We start from the raw sequence: 18,463 nt of genomic DNA, 5'->3' as shown, positions 1-18,463 counted from the left end.
TAAATATGGATATAATAAATAATACTGCTAATAATAATAACATTATGCAAAAGCAAATTGTTATGAATGAACTGAAAAGCCTCCTGAGATGAAGAAGACATGAAAGCAGTAATTTTTCATATTTAAGTAGGCTAGAAAATAATATGTTTTGTAATATTTTAATCCTTTATATTTATATCCTCTATCTATTCTTATAATGTCCTATATATATCCTTAATTTTAATTTTTTTTCATATGTAAAGATATTTGCCTATTGCTCTCTTGTGCGTATTAAGCAGTGTGTAGGCGAGGCGCAACTCGCTTAAAGTTTAGACCGGGTTTGTTTTGGTCTAATGAAAAATCTATTTTAGTTTCTCAAAATAGCAACGCACTAGCAGTGCGCCTCAGAACGCCTTCCTTATTAGACCAAAACACCTAAGGGCACCTACGGGCATATGAGGGCTAATGCATTTGCTATTTAAACAGCGTAGCGCAACGCCTCAAAACGACTCTTGCGCCAAGCTGAAGCTAGTAAAAGATTACTGCGCCGCGCCTTGCGATACATTTCGCCGGGTGTATGATAGGGCCCAAAGAGTTTAGAATGAAAATGCATGTGTAACAGTAAATTGAATCTGTGACACTGATAAGATGACAGATGCCATTTCTGCTGTTGATTATTTTTACCATTATTATTCAAACATCAAAAGACAAGGACAAAATCACCCACTGCTCTTGACGGAAGGACTTTTGTAGCTTTAATTGAAAAAAACAAATCAACTTTATTCAAACAGTGAAGATGCTTAAAGCAGTTTATTTCATTTATTTAATCCTATTCTATGTTGTTATTATTATTATTATTATTATTATTATTACCAGTGATTATAAGGTTTGTTTGTTTGTTTGTTTGTGTTACTTTTGCTTTTAGTTATCCATTCTGCAAAAGGGTTTTGGTCATATGGCTTACTCCTAATCATTTTAAGTAATCACAATTACAAAATTGACCAAAATAATCATGATTCTTTCCCCCCATAACCTCCTGAGCATGCCTGCATCTACTAATTGGCTAACTCTGTCTCCTCTCCACCAATAACCTGGTGTGTGTTCTTACACAAAATGGCTGTGTTTGCATCATCTAGGTGGACATGCAGTGATATAGTATTTTGAGAGAAACCTCCCTGCAAACTGAGTGCTTAAAATGCTATAAAAATGTAACAAATTATTATTATTATTAAAACTAGGTAAAGGGGCGGTGCAGTGGTTTGAGCCTCAGCAGGGGCAGTTGGCGTTTCTGTGTGGAGTTTGCATTCTCTCCCGATGTTGGAGTGGGTTTCCTCCACGTGCTCCGGTTTCCCGCACAAGTACAAAAACATGCGCTTTAGGTAAATTGGGTAGGCTAAATTGTCCCTAGTGTAAGTGTGTGAATGTTTCCCAGTGATGGATTGCAGCTAAAAGAGTATCTGCATAAAACTATAGTTAAGTTGGTGGTTCATTCCGCTGTGGTGACTCTTAATTAATTAAGGGATTAAGCCTAAAAGAAAATTAATCAATGAAAACTAGGTGAAGAATTTCACTCTAAGTGATGCGTTGATAAAACAGTTGTTAGATCAGGGGTGTCAAACTCAGTTCCAAAAGGGCCGAAGCCCTGCACAGTTTAGTTCCAATCCTGCTCCAACACACTTACCTGTAGGTTTCAAACAAGCCTGAAGGACTCAATTAGTTTTATCAGGTGTGGTTAATTAGGGTTGGAACTAAACTGCAGAGCTGCGGCCCTTTTGGAACTGAGTTTGACACCTGTGTGTTAGATGATGGTGTGTTTGTCCAAACAGTGGCTCTCATAGTACAAATATGGGAATTTAGGATTGTAAAATGTAACCTTATGAATATAAAGGGTTAAGGAAACAGCGGGGACAAAAGTAACTCAGTTTTCTCAAAGCTCTGAAAACATTTGCTTTCCAGGCTATAACAGCAATTTTTGTATGCAACCCTTTACAGAGCTGTCAAATATCATATGATTTCATGTTATATTCATATTGTATATTATAGATTTTATGTAATAGTTGCGTTTCTCTTTTCTTGTCAAAGTAATGATCAGTCTACAAGTTATTTAGTGCAACATCATATCCTTAAGTCTTTCAGTTTTTTTTATTCATAGACCACAGTTATCCTTTTTAAAAATGGGTTTTTATGAAAAATTATCCTTTCGTCCATGCGCTCCCTTACTTTTTAAACCCTTTATTAATTATGAGAAGTGGGAAATGTGATGATAACCCAGGATTCTGTTTCCTCTCTTGACTCAGGGTTACTTATTCCAATTTTGAAGGCCTAAAAAAACTGTTAAACACCTCAAAAACAATGTTAATTTCCTCTTGAAGGGTTTTTATAATCCCTAGGTAGTGCTAACCTCTAATTCACAAATGTGAAATGTTTGTCCAAACAGTGGCTCTGATTCCACAAATATGGGAGTTTGGGATTGTAAAATGTGACCGTAGAAAACCCGTACAGGTTTACCCTAAAATGTTAAGCAGCTTTAAAGATGAAAATCTAAAGAAAGATTTTTACATTTACAAGAACATTGTTTTGTTTGCAAAAACAATATTGCCTACAGCCGGGGTTTCCAGACTTTTCAGCCTGCGACCCCCAAAATAACAATGCCAGTGGCTCACGACCCCCAAATATTCTCAGAGGGGGATATAAATATATAAACCTTGCACGTAACTGTGCACACATACTGTACCAGGCCCAAGTTTATTCATCATTTAATTTTGGAGAATGCCACTCGGAGACCATCTTCCATGTTCAGTTGTGGCCTGTATTTATTTTTAATGTTTGTGGGTGCAGTAAAGGTGTCAGAGCGTTTAACCTGGTGCCATAAAATCAATGTGCTGCATCTAATGCTATTGCTGTGCCTTTTTAATATAACGTGATCACTTCATATGGGGTAGCACATACACTTCAGGGGTAGCAATCAATAAATATGTAATCAAGTGGCTGATGACTTTTTATTTGCATGTTGTTTATTATTAACATTTTAACAATGTTACTATTAACTATTATTGTGTTCTTCAGTAGGTTATGAATAAAATATAGTAATAGTTTAATAAAATTAATTAGATTTTTGTTAAGCGAGCCCCCCCAACACTCATTGTCCTGCACTTTGGAACCACTGGCCTACAAAATGTATCTGTTATTTACTATTGTTGATGCTTGTATTGAGTTATTGCATGCGCTGCTTCATCTCGGTCATTTTAATCTATGGCTTTCTGCCACAAGTCTGTCAAAAAAGCATGGTGCACTCCTCAAACCATTATTACATCTGACTTTGAGGTTTAGGCTATTTTATCAACCAGTGATATATATTCACTGTGTCTTTGTAAATCTTTAATGGAAAGCAATGTGACACCTTGATAGTTTAAGATGAGATCTTGTGCTTTTGAATATTAATATGAACACGACTGAAAACATGGGTTTAGGGTTTTATTTAAATTTGGAAGAATATAATTAGTTTTCAAGTCATCTCATATTTTCCCCACAGCTTTTACAAAAAAAAAAAAGCATACCAATTACCAAAAATATACTGTTTGCAGTGTCATAGAAACAGTTGAAGTGACCTGTTTTAAATGAAATCGTCTAATCTAACACTGACATGATTTGTGCTCTTGGTTAAAATGTGGTTGGAATTTGCAGTATGATTGTGAGTAAGATGTTCCAGTGCCCGACATTTACAGTTCCTCTAATTCACACTTTTCACACAACTGAACCTACTAACTGTGCTCAAAGTTATTTAATATGTTTTTTTTTTTTTGCTTTTTTTTCTGCTGTTGATAGTAGAAGTTCAAATGTGTATTTGTGTCATGCATGGTGGATCACATGCATACAAATCTGTCTACAAGACATCACATAATGTGCACTTCAACCTACATTTTGGTTAAAAAAAGTGGACAAACTCAACCAATTGGGTTAAAATGTGTATTTATTTTTAATCTATCAGTTTAGGTGTTACCATATTTTTACTCAAATTCGGATAAAAACTACCCAACATTTTGTAGAAAGTGTTGCTTGAACAAACATGCACTTAAATAAATAAAATGCTTCAATACAAATACTTCAATATATTAAATACTTTAATATACATAATGCTTCAGAAATGGTTGTTCGTCTGCAATAATGCAGTATTCTAATCAATAATTGTCAGCAACAAAATCCGTCAAAAGAATCAAGTTAAATCTCTCACTAATCTCTGTTTTTCACATGACTTGAGCTTCTTAGTTTTGTCCAGAGAAAAGGAATGTCTCAGTGTCTCAAACTGAGCTTAGATTCAATACCAAAATCTGCCACAAAACATCTGAAATGTCAGTATCACCTCATTAAATTGTTCTATGTTTGTCAACAGGTATAATTTTAAGCAAAGCATCCAACTTTGATACAAAAATTAAATGTATAAGTTTAAAAAAAACATGAAATTTGAATGATAAAATCTTGTTTACCTTTGTGGGTATTAAAGTATCTAATTAGGTAAGGCTAAAACCACAACAATTCAGCGTGTCATAACAGACCAAAAGTATAATAGTCCAATTGAGCAAAAAGTGCTCAAATAAGGTATAAATAACCTCTAAATCCTTCAAAAATCCAGGCTTATGCTTCGAACTGCAACAAAAGCTCATGATCCACAGATTTTACTACACTTGTGTGGGCGAGAAAACTGTGGAAAAAAAATGTGTTTTCTTAAAAGAACTGAAAATGAAATCTAAATTCATCCCACACACAGTGTTGTTGTCTCCAAAAGATCATCTGCTCTCCAAAGCAAAGTTTACTTCTGCACTTTTTCTTCTACATTTTGTGGTTTCCTGCACCCTAAGCGCAAACAGCTACAGCAAAACCAACTGGAAAAGGGCGCAAAATGTATGTGTTATTGGTTTATTACTGAATTTCTCAATAGTCAACAGTTACATCACCCGCAGTGCAGTACGTTTAACTTCTTTTTATATACTTGATCTTTGTTGTTGTCTATTTATACGTTTAACGTTTGAGTTTTTTAAAGCTAAGCTTAGTTTAAACTTTAATGGTTAAAGTTGATAGCACAAAAACAAGACTTACCTACAAGAAGCTCAGATCAAATGTACGTAGCTTTCATGCAGATGTCTAAAAGCGCGCCCACTTATAGGACTTGTGTATCTTCAGGTTGCGCGCGCATGTTACGCGCACCGCGTTTCACACCTCTCATCATCACCATCATCACAGTCAAAAGGAAGCTAAAGACAAGTGCTCTGTCTGCGGTTTGCAAAATCGCAGTTACCTGCAAAAATATAGGCTGTTGTGTTTTATTGAAATCCATTGCACAAAATATTATTGAAGCTTTATGTAAGTAACTGAAAAGTTAAGTTATTATCTTTTACATCGACAGCCAGCCTATAAACGTTTTTGAGACTGATTTATTTATTATTTATTTATTTCTAACGACAAATTGAAGAAATATATTTGTTTATAAGTGTTTAGCGAGCAAAGATAATTTAATGAATTTTCAATACCGAAACCCAAAGGATACTTGTGAGTCGACTCCTCTCAAACAAGTCAGCAAATGATTCGCGATTCACTTTAACAAAGCGAGTCGTTTAGATTTGAAGTTATTTATATCCATTCGTGTACGCATAAACGACGTCACGTTACGAAATGAGCAAATTACAGTTTAAGCTGAATAATAACAGTTATAGAATATATAAAGAGGTCAGATGGAAAAGCCTTTTAAGTGCTGTTTGAATTTTCTTCTGAAGTGAACTTTTTTTTCAGGCTCCTGCCTCTGTGTAGTTCAGTGAGTTCTTAACTGAACAAAAATAGGAAGAGGAGAAAATGTCAGCCTAAATTCGTCTAAACTATTAATTTGTAAACATACTTGCATTTAATACAGTTATTTGTTCTTCTTTAAGTACCTCATTTCTAGTAGGACAGTTTATTAAACAAACAAACAAACAAGTACATAAGTTCAGAGTTACACCATAATTATAAATTGAAATAAATTTTTTGAAAACGTGTCAGACATTTCAAGTGCAGCAGGGAATTATTCTGGCAGCAGGTGGCGCTAAATAACAAAAAACAGACAGATAAAAATACAAGTAATCTCTCTCTCTCTCTCTCTCTCTCTCTCTCTCTCTCTCTCTCTCTCTCTCTCTCTCTCTCTCTCTCTCTCTCTCTCTCTCTCTCGTTTCTGGAAACATGACAACTTTTTAAATCCTGAAATTCTCTGAACCAAAATATTCACAGAACATAACAAAAAGGAAGTTTTACACACATAGCAATGAATTGAGGCTTTTCAAGTGTTCAAGTGCCTGTGCCTAAATTTCAAGTGTATATACAGTGTGTATGTGTATGTATATGTATATGTATGTATATGTATATATATATATATATATATATATATATATATATATATATATATATATATATATACATATATATATATATATATATATATATACATACACACACATACATATATGCACTTTTTATTTATAATAATTCAAATAACATTTTGCTGTAACTTCATACCAGATCCATTGTCAATGTACATGTCTGTGTATAGACTAGACACAGAAATATAATAAGATATACAAAATAAGGGCAACGCGGCAGCTGAGTGGTAAGTAACGTCACATTACAGCAAGAAGGTTACTGGTTCGAATCGTGGCTGGATCAGTTGGCATTTCTCTTTAGAGTTTACATGGGTTTTCTCTGGGTGAAAATGAATAAATGAAAAAAAAATATATATATATATATATATATATATATATATATATATATATATATAATATAATAATGGTATGACAATCATGACAACAAATATTTTTGTTCCTTTTGCTTATTGTATTTAGTTAATAAGCTTTAACTTATTTGTTTTAGTTATACAAAGATTTGTCTAATATTTTCATCTGTTTGATTGATGTAAGATAACGAAAAACATTGAGTTGATTTAATTCAGCAAAAAAATGTAAGCAGAAAGATTTTTTTACAGTGTATTAGTTTAAAAAAGTTCTTATTTGTCATTACCAAAAATGCTGACAATTGGCCAACAGATACAAATCTAATACCAGTGCAGTTTTTAATGAATATAATTATTTTTTTACCTATTTATACCTTGAATGTGGAACTGATAATTACTATTTTAGGTATTAAACACAAACTACTTAACAATCTGACAATAATTTTGTAAACTAGATAAGCAGATTTGTAATTATAAAATTATTAAAATATTTAACAATATATTTAACAAAAGTTTAGTGAGGAACAAATAATAGGGTAACAATAACCCTGTTAATGTTGCACATTGCATCTTTTCTTTTTTAATAAACACATCCACACTTTAAACAATTTTCAGTCAGCACACCACCAAAATATTGTTACCAATTTCCTTTAGTTTTATCTTGTTTGCTCAACTTTTATTGAAACCAGTTATCCTGACTTAAAATAATTGTTAGTGATACAAAAAAATGTATAGTTAAGTCAGCTTTATAATTGTTAGTTTTCTGGAGGTGCAATATTCTTTAACAAATCATCACGTTGCACCAACTAAAATGCCTGTAAAACTTAAATATCAAAAGTTAAGTGAGGGGAAAAAAGATATGTGAAATTAGTTTCCCACAAAATGGAACTGCCATTTGCTCATCCTTCTCTTGTTCCAAGTTTGAGCTTCTTTAATGTTCCAGCTTAAGTTCTCTCTTTCATTATTTCATTTTTTATGTTTTGTTTTGTTCGGTTGAACACAAAAGAAGAGATTTTGAAGAATGTAGGAAAGCCAAATAATATAAAAAGCTAAATTGTTTGAGTTGGCACCGTTATAAAAGATTTGTTACTGAATTTTTACACTGTAAAACCCAACAGTCAGTGTTATCAAATTAAATGAGTGTAGTTAACTCATAATTGACTAAAAGTTAACTTTACTCATTTGAAAAGAGTTTTGAACTCAGTGTTGAAGGTAATGAGTTAATTAAATGCCTTATTACTTCAACTTAAATGGAGTAAGTTCACAGTACTCGTATAGATAGTTTATTAACTCAAATGGTTTGTAGCAATCAGTTTCTGCAAAGGGTTTGAGTTGCCTTATTTAGTTTTACAGTACTCAGTTGGTTTGAGATGTCTTCTTTTATTGGGTTTTACTGTGCTCAAATTGCTTCGTTTACTCAAATGGATTAAGTTCACAGTACTCGATTAGTTTTTGAACTTAATGGTTTGTTTCAATCGGTTTCCTCAAATGGTTTATGTCACCTAAACTTTTGTGTTTTACAGTGTACACTGTACAAAATTATATGATCAATTAGTTCTACAGCATATGTTTTAGGTCATTATATCCTAGGTAATCATATTCTAACTTAATTTTTTTTAAGTCACACAAACTGTTTTAAATCAGTTAAACATAAGTTCAATAAGCTCATAAGGTTAATTTAATTCAGCTTAAAAATGTACGGCAACCAGGATTTTTTTTACAGTGTACACCTCCAGAAAACGAACAGTATTAACTCAACTAAACTTTTGTATTTCAAATTTGTTAGTAGTAACATCATAAAATGTACTTATAACTTTTTTAAATGTATAGCATTACATTGTTTTAAAGAGAATGACATTCATTGTGCAAAGATATTATAATGTCATGATATTCACATTCACACCAAAGTGTTCAAAGTACAAAAGGCAGACATTGCTGCATAGCGTGTGCAACAATTTACTGAGCCTTTTATTTCAACAGTTTTACATTTAAATTACTGTGCTCGTGAAGAACAATTCATAGTCTCTTCTACTTGCATCTAATAGACACCCGATATCAAGTGCATGCTTAAGAAACACCAATGAACTCATTGTGCAACCTTTTATAAACCCTTAACAGCAATGAAGTCTCTTTATGCAAAGCCATTATCTACAAGTTAATAATAATGATAGCGGGAGGGTTGCATAATCTTGGAGTGTGCAACCGAACGTGACGCATAGTTTGAATGCTGAACGCAGAATGACTGACAGCTGTTATAGAAACATTATTGAACATTTATACAATCATTTTATCAAGGGAGATTTACAGCTGAGTGACAGCTGTGACTTTTTCCCTATTACAGTAGCTTTTTTTTTTTGCTTGTTCCCTTTGAAACTAGTTTGTTTCTTTAAATATTAATTTAATTAATGACCAAAGTGTTCCTTTTAAGCTAATGATCTTGGTTCGCTCAGTTCATGGCCGATTATTGTTTCTAAATTTTGGAATTTGCTGTTTGTCCTTGAATATATTTTATTAAAAAACTCCATAAGAGATTGGTCACCTTTCGCTTGAGTTTCTTTATTCTGTTAAACACAAAGGAAGGTATGCTGAAAAATATTGGGAGGGAAATGGCCATTGTTTTGCATAGTATTTTTTATACTATTCAATATGCTAATATGGGTGTCAATTTTTCCAGCATTCTTCTAATCATCTTGTTTTGTGTTCATCAGAACAAAGAAACTCATACAAGTTTTAAACCACTGGAGGGTGAACTTTCCCTTCAGTTGTGTGCTTTATTAGTCATCTTCCACTTTGTCACAATGATGTGGATTGCTATTCATTTATAGCCCTACTTATCAGTGATGCATTCGACCATATCACATATAATGGCAGGCCTGCAGCCAGCCTGGTAAAGGGGTTCTTTTTTTCTCAAAGTCTTTCTGCAGTCATACACCTTTTTATAATATATGAGATTAAAATACCACATTTTAGTGATATTTTAAGCATTATTTTTAGCTGAATTAGCCTGTCGGATGGTTATCATAATCAAACTTTTTGATATAGTAAAAATATTTTCTAAAGATTTATAATAAAAAAAATTAAATAATGCTTTATTACATAATGTATTTATTACATCATATATATTTAGAAAAAAATAGGAATCATTTAAAGTTTTCAAAATTAAAAACAATAGTATGTTGTTATTTATTAGGCAAATAACAAACTTTCCTCAGTCAGTATTGGGCCAGAATTTCACCTTTTTATTGTTCATTGTTTTTTTTTTTCATGAATAAGGTCCAAGTGTTAGAATAAAAGTTTCCTGTAAAATGTTTTCTCTGTTTAAAAAAACGATGCAATAGCGAAAGATGACTTCTCTTACGTCAGATTTTAAAATGAAAAACTGAAGTCACACTGAGGTAACAGCCAAGAGAATTCCACTTGGTCTTAAAGCTTTTTTCGATGGGTTATCTTCACTCATATGATGGCATAGCAGTCAAAATAGGACAAATGTGTGACAAATTCTGGACCCTTGTCATTGAGGGGGAGGTCTTCCGAATGCCATGGGCCTGTTCGACTTTCTTTCTTTTGTTGTTTTGTTTTTTCGTATTATGGATGTCTATACAGACAAATCTTTTTTCTTTTTACCAAGCTATGTTTGAAAGTTTTATTCACAATGGAATCAGCCATCATCTGTCTGTTCAATTGAAAAATAAATTAGATCATATAAAAAAAAAAAAAAAAAGCCATGAAAATCATAGGAATAAAACAATACGAGCCCATACAGACTCTATATGAACAGATGGTCATGAGAAGTGCTATTGTGATAATAAATCACAATAGTGATAATAAATATTAGTGCTGATTCCAAACATCCCCATTTCAGTGAATATCAGCGGCAACCGGAAAAGGACTGAGAATGCCAATGTGTAAAACCAATAGATTGAAACTTTCATTTGTTCTTTCCTCGATTGAACTCTACCAAGAACAATGCACCTGTAGTACATTAGCACTTGACTGTGTTCTGTGCTTTGAGTTCCCTTAACTTTTTGGGTTTCAGTGTAGAAATTTGGTGTTTTTATATTTCATTTTTTCTGGGTACTTCAAAATGTGATTTAAAGACTTTTGTGTATAATTTAAATGTGTATAAGTTTGCAATGTTTATTTTGCTACCGCACATTGTTATTCTTTAGGTAAACAATTCATTTATGCAAGATAATAAACTGGAAAAAAAAAGATTTTGACAAACTTTTCTTCTCAGTTTGATGGCTTCACAATATTTGATGGCCACAATTTTCTTAACTACGCCCCTCTTACTGTTAGTTTACTACGAGGGAATGAAGCGCAAAAATAAAGCCCTGCTCCTACTGAATATCATGTTTCAGTTAGAAGTGCATCAATATGCTAAAGTAAAAGCCTCAGCGACTTCCGGTTCATGCAAACTTTAACACAGGAAACCCAGTAAGTGGCTCAGTGGAGCCATGACAGTATTCGTGCAGCCAAATTGACATTCTCAACAGACAGAGGCTCCTGCTTGTATTCTAGTGTTTAGAAGAGCCACTTCAAAGATGAGCCACTGTTCAGCTTCCCCAAAAAGGATGTGGCAAATCTGTCCTCAGCTTTAGTTTAAGCAAATTTAGTAATTTAAATGTAACTTTTTTTCCCCACAAAGCAAGGTTAGTGTCATTTGGAAAAACCAGATGATAAAATAGTCAACAGTATAAATGGGTAAATCTAGTTGATTGATGTAATATAGCGTAAATCTAGCGTATTTACAAAAGCATATTTTGATAGTGCTGTGACAGACTGTGGATTCATTGTTTTTTGACATCTTCATTTGCATCATACAGGACTCAACAATTATGTTGCATGAGCTACAGTATTCAAAACTTGTCTCTATCCAATAAAACTATTCATTGGGAAACAGAGTGAGATAATATACCAATTTTTTTCACTTCAAAACTATTTAAAGGGCCTGTTTAACTACATGTATACGACATAGGTTCATCTCTACATCCTTATTTTAAGTTCTTTAAACCAGAGCGTTCAGATACCTATTTACATCTGTTGTGTGAATGTCCGGAGGTGCAAAAACTTTGGGATTCTTTGCTGGAAATTTTATTTAAATGTACAAAACTTTGATTATCCTGTATTGTTATTGTTGAATAATAACTCTCAATTTCCCTTAAATTTAAAGGTCTACACAACTACACACTCTACATTTTGCACAACTGTCTGTACAACTGCTACAAAGAAAATCAGAGGTAGAAACAACCTCATGATCTCTCTGTTAAGCACTGGTTGCATTTAATATTGGGAATACTGAACCTTGAACTATCATCAGCATGGATCAACAATGCTAAACATGCTAAACATTTTGATGGTGTTGAAAATCTATATGCGACATCAAAACCCTCGTCTGATACTATGAAAGTCAAATTCAATGTTATTTATTCTCTTGCTTGCTCAGTATATACAGTATATATATATATATATATATATATATATTCAGGGTAATAGCTGATTAAAGTATATTCATTGTGGAGCTAAAAACTGAATTACAAAAAAGTATTCAACTTATTATTATGCTAGTATAAAGCAGAATAAAAAAAAATCAATGATCTATTTCATCATTAGCATGACAACATAGGACAAGATCTGCTTCACTAGCTAAAATTGCTTGTTTCTCTAGGATAATGCAAGTACATGAGTAAGAAAAAGGTATAATACTTTTTAAGGGGATTTTGTACAGTGGCTAAGAGAGCCTAACGCGCTGCAATTTAAAAAAACACATTCAAAAACGCAATTACAAAAAACACCGAAAATTAAGAAAAGATCTTCATCGGTTTGACAGCTTAAGTATTGCAAATCCTCACAATGCAAACACATTAAGAAAACATGCTGCATTTTCTCACAATACATATAAAAAATGCGGAACACAATATAAAGGGTTCAAGAGAACCCAAAATGGTAACAGAGCTGGCTAGGATTTGCTTATTGTGCCGTGACTATAACACATTGCTGTCAAACCGATGAAGATCTTTTTTTAATTTGCTGATGTTTTTTGTAAATGCTTGTAATTTTCTTAAATTGCAGCACATTAAGCTCTCTCAGCCACTGTAGTTTAGGATACTTTTATGAAAATAATAATATAGTAAAAGATATAATAACAATATAATAGAGAATGTTATATTGTGCCCATAGCCAGCCTTTTGAAAGGAGTGGTTCTTTTTTTTTTTTTTTTTTTTTTTTTCAAGTGTACATTTTTAGTTATTCGATTCAGTTTATATTAAATTCTGATGTTCAATTACTGCATTTTAGTAACATTTATGCATTCATTTTTGTTGGATTAACTTGTCTGATAGTGATCCTAAACACACTTTTTGACGCAACAAAAACATTTCCTAAATTTTTGTCAAAGCACTTAACACAACATTTTACGATAGTGTTTATTTACAAATCTGTATTAAGTTATTACAGTTTTAATTTATTATCCATCATTAAAAAAAACAAAAACAATTAGGAATCTGTTAAAACTAGTTTTGAATTTAAAACTGTAGCTTATAGGCAAATAACACACTGGCCAGTTCATTTCTTCAGTCAGAATTTGTCCATTTGACGTTCAGGCCACATGCCTAGATCTGGGCTGCTTGGCTGCCTTCGGATCCCCCTGTGTGCGAAAATCTGTGTGCCATCTTTGATGAGTCATGGAAACGTAACAAACAGATCAGTTCAGTGATTGGCTCCAGTTTTTATTAACTCCATTTGCTGGTTAAAGTCAAACATTTCTTAAATCCCACCACACTAAAGATGGCTGTCCAAGCTTTTATTACGTCACTGTTAGACTACAGCAATGCACTTTACTGTGGCATTTTAAAATCTCAAATTTCTCTTCTTCAGTTGGTCCAAAAGGCTGCTGCGAGATTTATCTGTAATAGCAAAAAATATTACCCCTCTTCTGAGGGGCCTCAGTTGGCTGCCTGTCCAATTTGGAATTGATTTTGTAGCGCTTTTATTGGTATTTAAATCCCTTCTTAATCTAGCCCCAACCAATCTCTCAGAGCTGTTGCACTTTTACACTCCTGTGAGATCTCTTAGATCAAGTGATCAAAATCTTCTTTTTGGATTGGGTCCTTGGTTATGGAACAATTTGGCCATTGAGATTAGAATAGCTCCATCACTATCTATTTTTTAAATCACTCCTTAAAATGTAATTTTTTAGCTTGGCTTTTTGATATTATTTTAATGGTATTTTTTACTGCTACATTTAAATTTTTTTTAAAGTCGTTACTCTAGTCTTATTTCTGTTTGTTTTTATATTCTGTCTTTTTATTTTACTTTGGCTTATGTACAGCACTTTGGTCAGTCTGTAAATGAATGAACTTGAACATTTGAATAATTAAAAAATAAGTTTGTCTTAAAGCCTTTCCTCACAATTTATGATGGCATACTGTCAAAAATGGGACAAATGAGCTAGTATAGCAGCCAAATCCTGGACTTTGTCTTTCGAACTACCCAAACCCCCCTGGCTACACGCCTGGCTAATACAGTATGTAATATTTCTATTCTACGTGGGGGTGAAATACTTTATGATCTGTATGTTTCTAACTTGTTTTCAGAAAAAAAAGTTGATCAAAACAAAGCTTACTGGGTTGTCTTTTTCATGTTTTCTATGTTGATAGATGAACCAGGGACTCGGTTATACTGCAGCACTTTAGCATGGAAAATTTCTATTATTCGTTTATTTACTTTTTAGAAGAGAGACCAGTGGAGGAATAGCAGTGGGATAGGGATGTGGAATTGGGGGGATGGGATGGAGAGTATGAGTATTGTAATTGTTGTGTTGCGTCAGGACACGTGCCTTCACTCTATATTTCTGTTGCCATGGAAACGTGTGAAGGAGCTGGGAGAGGTGTGGGAGACCCCCAGTGAAGTGCACGCACATACACAAAGAAATTTCATATATGGGGGCATCCTATAGATGTAATGATTTTTAAATTGCAAAGACTGTATATTCTGCCTTCTTACCCCAACCCTCACAGAAAACATTGTGCAATTTTACATACTTAGTATTTCTCATGGGGATCAAATTGTCCCAACAAGGTCAAAAATTGCTGGTATCGCTATACTGTATTAAATTCTAAGACCACACTAACTCACGTGCACACAAACTCGTACAATCTCTCCCTCTCTCTCTCCCTCACGCACACATGCACACACAAATCCTTGTGTTGGCACATCCGAATGCATTTCGTTTTAATTATTTGAATGGAATCCAAACCTTTAGAGAGAAGCGGTTGTTGTGTCTGTTATTTAGATTTATGATTAAATGCCACGGATTTGCCAAAAGCCCCACTTAATCTCAGTGCGTGGCTAATTAATAAAAGCTCTGGGGGGAAAAAACTCATCTGTTCATTTTATTTTATCTAATGAGATTGTAATTGTGAATTTATACCAGTTATTATGACTGTATGACATACTGGCCGTAGAACATTCTGCAGATAATTATTAAAATGACTGACATGTTGATTGCTATCAATCTTTTTTTTTTATATATATCAGCACATCCATTTTCACACTTTGTATTATCTACAGTATATTATCTGGTAAAGGATTTATGTTGCTAATTATCCTGCATTTGCATCGTATTTTAAAAATGTAATTATATAAAATGAGATCTGTAATATACTGTACATAAAATTAGGTAAAAGATAATTTGTCATTTCAGTTTGAATGTCTTTATTATTGTTTTAAAATGACACTCCTTTTTATATTTCAGCTCAGGAAAATGTTTATTCTGTATTGTGCAGTAACTATTGTAATTCAGCTGTACTGTACAGTATTGCTTTAAAAACTATATATTATATTATATTATATTATATTATATTATATTATAAAGTACTAAATCAAGTACTGAGGCGGCACAGTAGGTAGTGCTGTCGCCTCACAGCAAGAAGGTCGCTGGTTCGAGCCTCAGCTGGGTCAGTTATCGTTTCTGTGTGGAGTTTAAATGTTCTCTCTGCATTCGCGTGGGTTTCCTTTGGGTGCTCCGGTTTCCCCCACTACCCAAAGACATGCGGTACAGGTGAATTGGGTAGGCTAAATTGTCCGTAGTGCATGAGTGTGGATGTGTGTGTGTGGATGTTTCCCAGAGATGGGAAGCGGCTGGAAGGGCATCCACTGTGTAAACGCATGCTGGATAAGTTATTCCGCTGTGGCGACCCCAGGTTAATAAAGGGACTAAGCCGAAAAGAGAATGAATGAATGAATAAAGTACTGAACATCTAGGCAATTGTTATCACAGAAAAAGAGCCACAACTGAGACTTAAGAGACTTTATTCTGCATAAAATTAACTGCCTGGATGTAGTTTATCATTTATTACATGCCGCTTGCCAAAACATTTTTCCGAGCTGTGATAGATTAATGAAACTTTAATTAAACGCAAAGTTGACAGAAATCGGCTTAATGGAGCACATACTTACCTACGAATTTTTCAGACATAAGATGGCACCAAACAGTCAAAAATAGCAGCTGGTGGTGTTATTAGTTATAGCGGTTGTTATCTGGAAATAATATACATTGGAATGTCATGATTAACCAATCAGAATCAAGTATTACATAGTGTTTTAAATAATATTCATTCATTCATTTTCTTTTTATCTTAGTCTCTTTATTAATCTGGGGATGCCACGGCGGATTTAACCACCAACTTATCCAGCATATGTTTTGTGCAGCGGATGCCCTTCCATCTGCAATCCATTACTGGAAAACACATAGACACTCATTCACACACACATACACTACGGATAATTTAGCCTACCCAATTCACCTGAATTGGAAAACCCGGAAGAAACCCACACAAACGCATAGAGAACATGCAAACTCCACAAAGAAACGACAACTGACCCAGCTGATGCTCGAACCAGCGACCCTCTTGCTATGAGGCGACAGCACTACCTACTGTGTCACTGCGTGGCCGTAAATATAATATACAGTAATATAATATAATATAACGTAACGTAACGTAACGTAACATCGCCTCACTGCAAGGTTTGAGTCCCGGCTGGGTGAGTTGGCATTTCTGTGTGGAGTTTGCTTATTCCTCTGAGCGCTCCGGTTTCCCCCACAGTCCAAAGACATGCTGTATAGGTGGATTAAATAAGCTAAATTGGCCGTTGTATATGTGTGTGTGTATGCAAGTGTATGGGTGTTTTCCAGTGTTGGGTTGCAGCTGGAAGGGCATTCACTGCGTAAAACATATGCTGGATAAGTTGGAAGTTTATTCCGCTGTGGCAACCTCTAAACTAGACACTAAGCCGGAGGAAAATGAATGAATATAATATAATATAATATAATATAATATAATATAATATAATATAATATAATATAATATAATATAATATAATATAATTTGTTGTATAATAGTTGGGCCTTTATATACATAAAAACAACCACCTGGATGTATTTTGTATTATAATAATATCTATAATATTTTTATTTTATTATTCTATTTTTATTATATAATATATATTTATAATATATAATTATATATTTATAATTTATTTTCTTTTTATTTCCTTGTCAAAAAACAACAACATAAATTAGACAAAATATTACTGAGTCATAATAATTCTTTAATTAAACACTGTGTTCGAAGTAAATGACAACAACTTAATAGAGCATACACTAACTTATGAATTATTCATTCGCAAGATGGTGCCAAACATTTAAAAACATTGGCTGGCGGTCAAAGAGTTTAAAGTACCCTAGTTATTTTCTTCAGCAGTTGTTTCTAGAGATTTTAAACATTGAAATGTCATGATTGACCAATCAGAATCAAGTATTACACACAGTTATCACAAAATTATTAGCCCTCCTGTGTTTTTTCCCCCTTAACATTTCCCACATGATGTTAAACAAAGCAAGGAATTTTTCACAGTATTTCCTACAATATTTTTTCTTCTGGAGACAATCTTATGATTTATTTTGGTGAGAATAAAAGCAGTTTTAATTTTAAGTTTAACCATTTTTAGGTCAATATTATTAGCCCTCTTAAGAAATATTTTTTCAAATGTCTACAGAACGAACATCCTTATACAATGACTTGACAAAATACCCTAACTTGCTTAGTTAATCTAATTAACCTAGTTAAGCCTTTGAATTTCACTTTAAGCTGAATACTAGTATCTAAACAATATCTAGTCAAATATTATGTTCCGTAATCATGGCAAAAATAAAATAAATCAGTTATTAGAAATCGTGTGCCCCGGTTTCCCCCACAGTCCAAAGACATGTGGTACAGGTGACCTGGGTAGACTAAATTGTCCGTAGTGTATGTGTGTGTGTGAATGTGTGTCTGGATGTTTCCCAAAGATGGGTTGCGGCTGGAAGGGCATCCACTGCGTAAAAGCTTGCTGGATAAGTTGGCGGTTCATTCCGCTGTGGCGACCCCGGATTAATAAAGGGACTAAGCCGACAAGAAAATGAATGAATGAGTTATTAGAAATGACTTATTAAAACTATTATGTTTAAGAAATGGATCCTAATCCTTTGACTTTAATTTTTGGTACAGTGCCAGAAATGTACCTGTCAGCTAATCATATAGAAATCATTGCCTTCTATTCATTATTGTTCAGACACCTGTTTTTTTTTCAGGTGGAAAAAACAAACCCACCATCCCACAAACAATGGATAGAAGTGTTATCACATCTTAAACTCAAGCACCTTATACACTATCCGAGGCTCTACAAAACAGC

The 18,463-nt window shown here is 33.5% G+C and overlaps 2 protein-coding genes across 7 annotated transcripts in view; one reads left to right on the top strand and one right to left on the bottom strand.

Annotated features, from left to right (window-relative positions):
- Positions 1–5,549, bottom strand: part of prkcq (protein kinase C, theta) — a 46,804-nt gene extending 41,255 nt beyond the window's left edge. Inside the window, exon 1 of the mRNA XM_087246762.2 lies at positions 5,074–5,549. The gene's annotated coding sequence lies outside the window, so the exon portion shown is untranslated. The remainder of the gene's footprint in view (positions 1–5,073) is intronic.
- The window catches only part of tmem110l (transmembrane protein 110, like), a 211,658-nt gene that overhangs the window by 66,571 nt on the left and 126,624 nt on the right, over positions 1–18,463 (top strand). The window lies entirely within an intron of this gene.

Source organism: Danio rerio, chromosome 4, assembly GCF_052040795.2.
Source record: "Danio rerio strain M-AB ecotype USA chromosome 4, GRCz13ab, whole genome shotgun sequence".
NCBI classification, from domain to species: Eukaryota; Metazoa; Chordata; class Actinopteri; order Cypriniformes; family Danionidae; genus Danio; species Danio rerio.
Note: the sequence above shows the minus strand (reverse complement) of the source record. Positions and strands in the feature narration are given on the sequence as shown.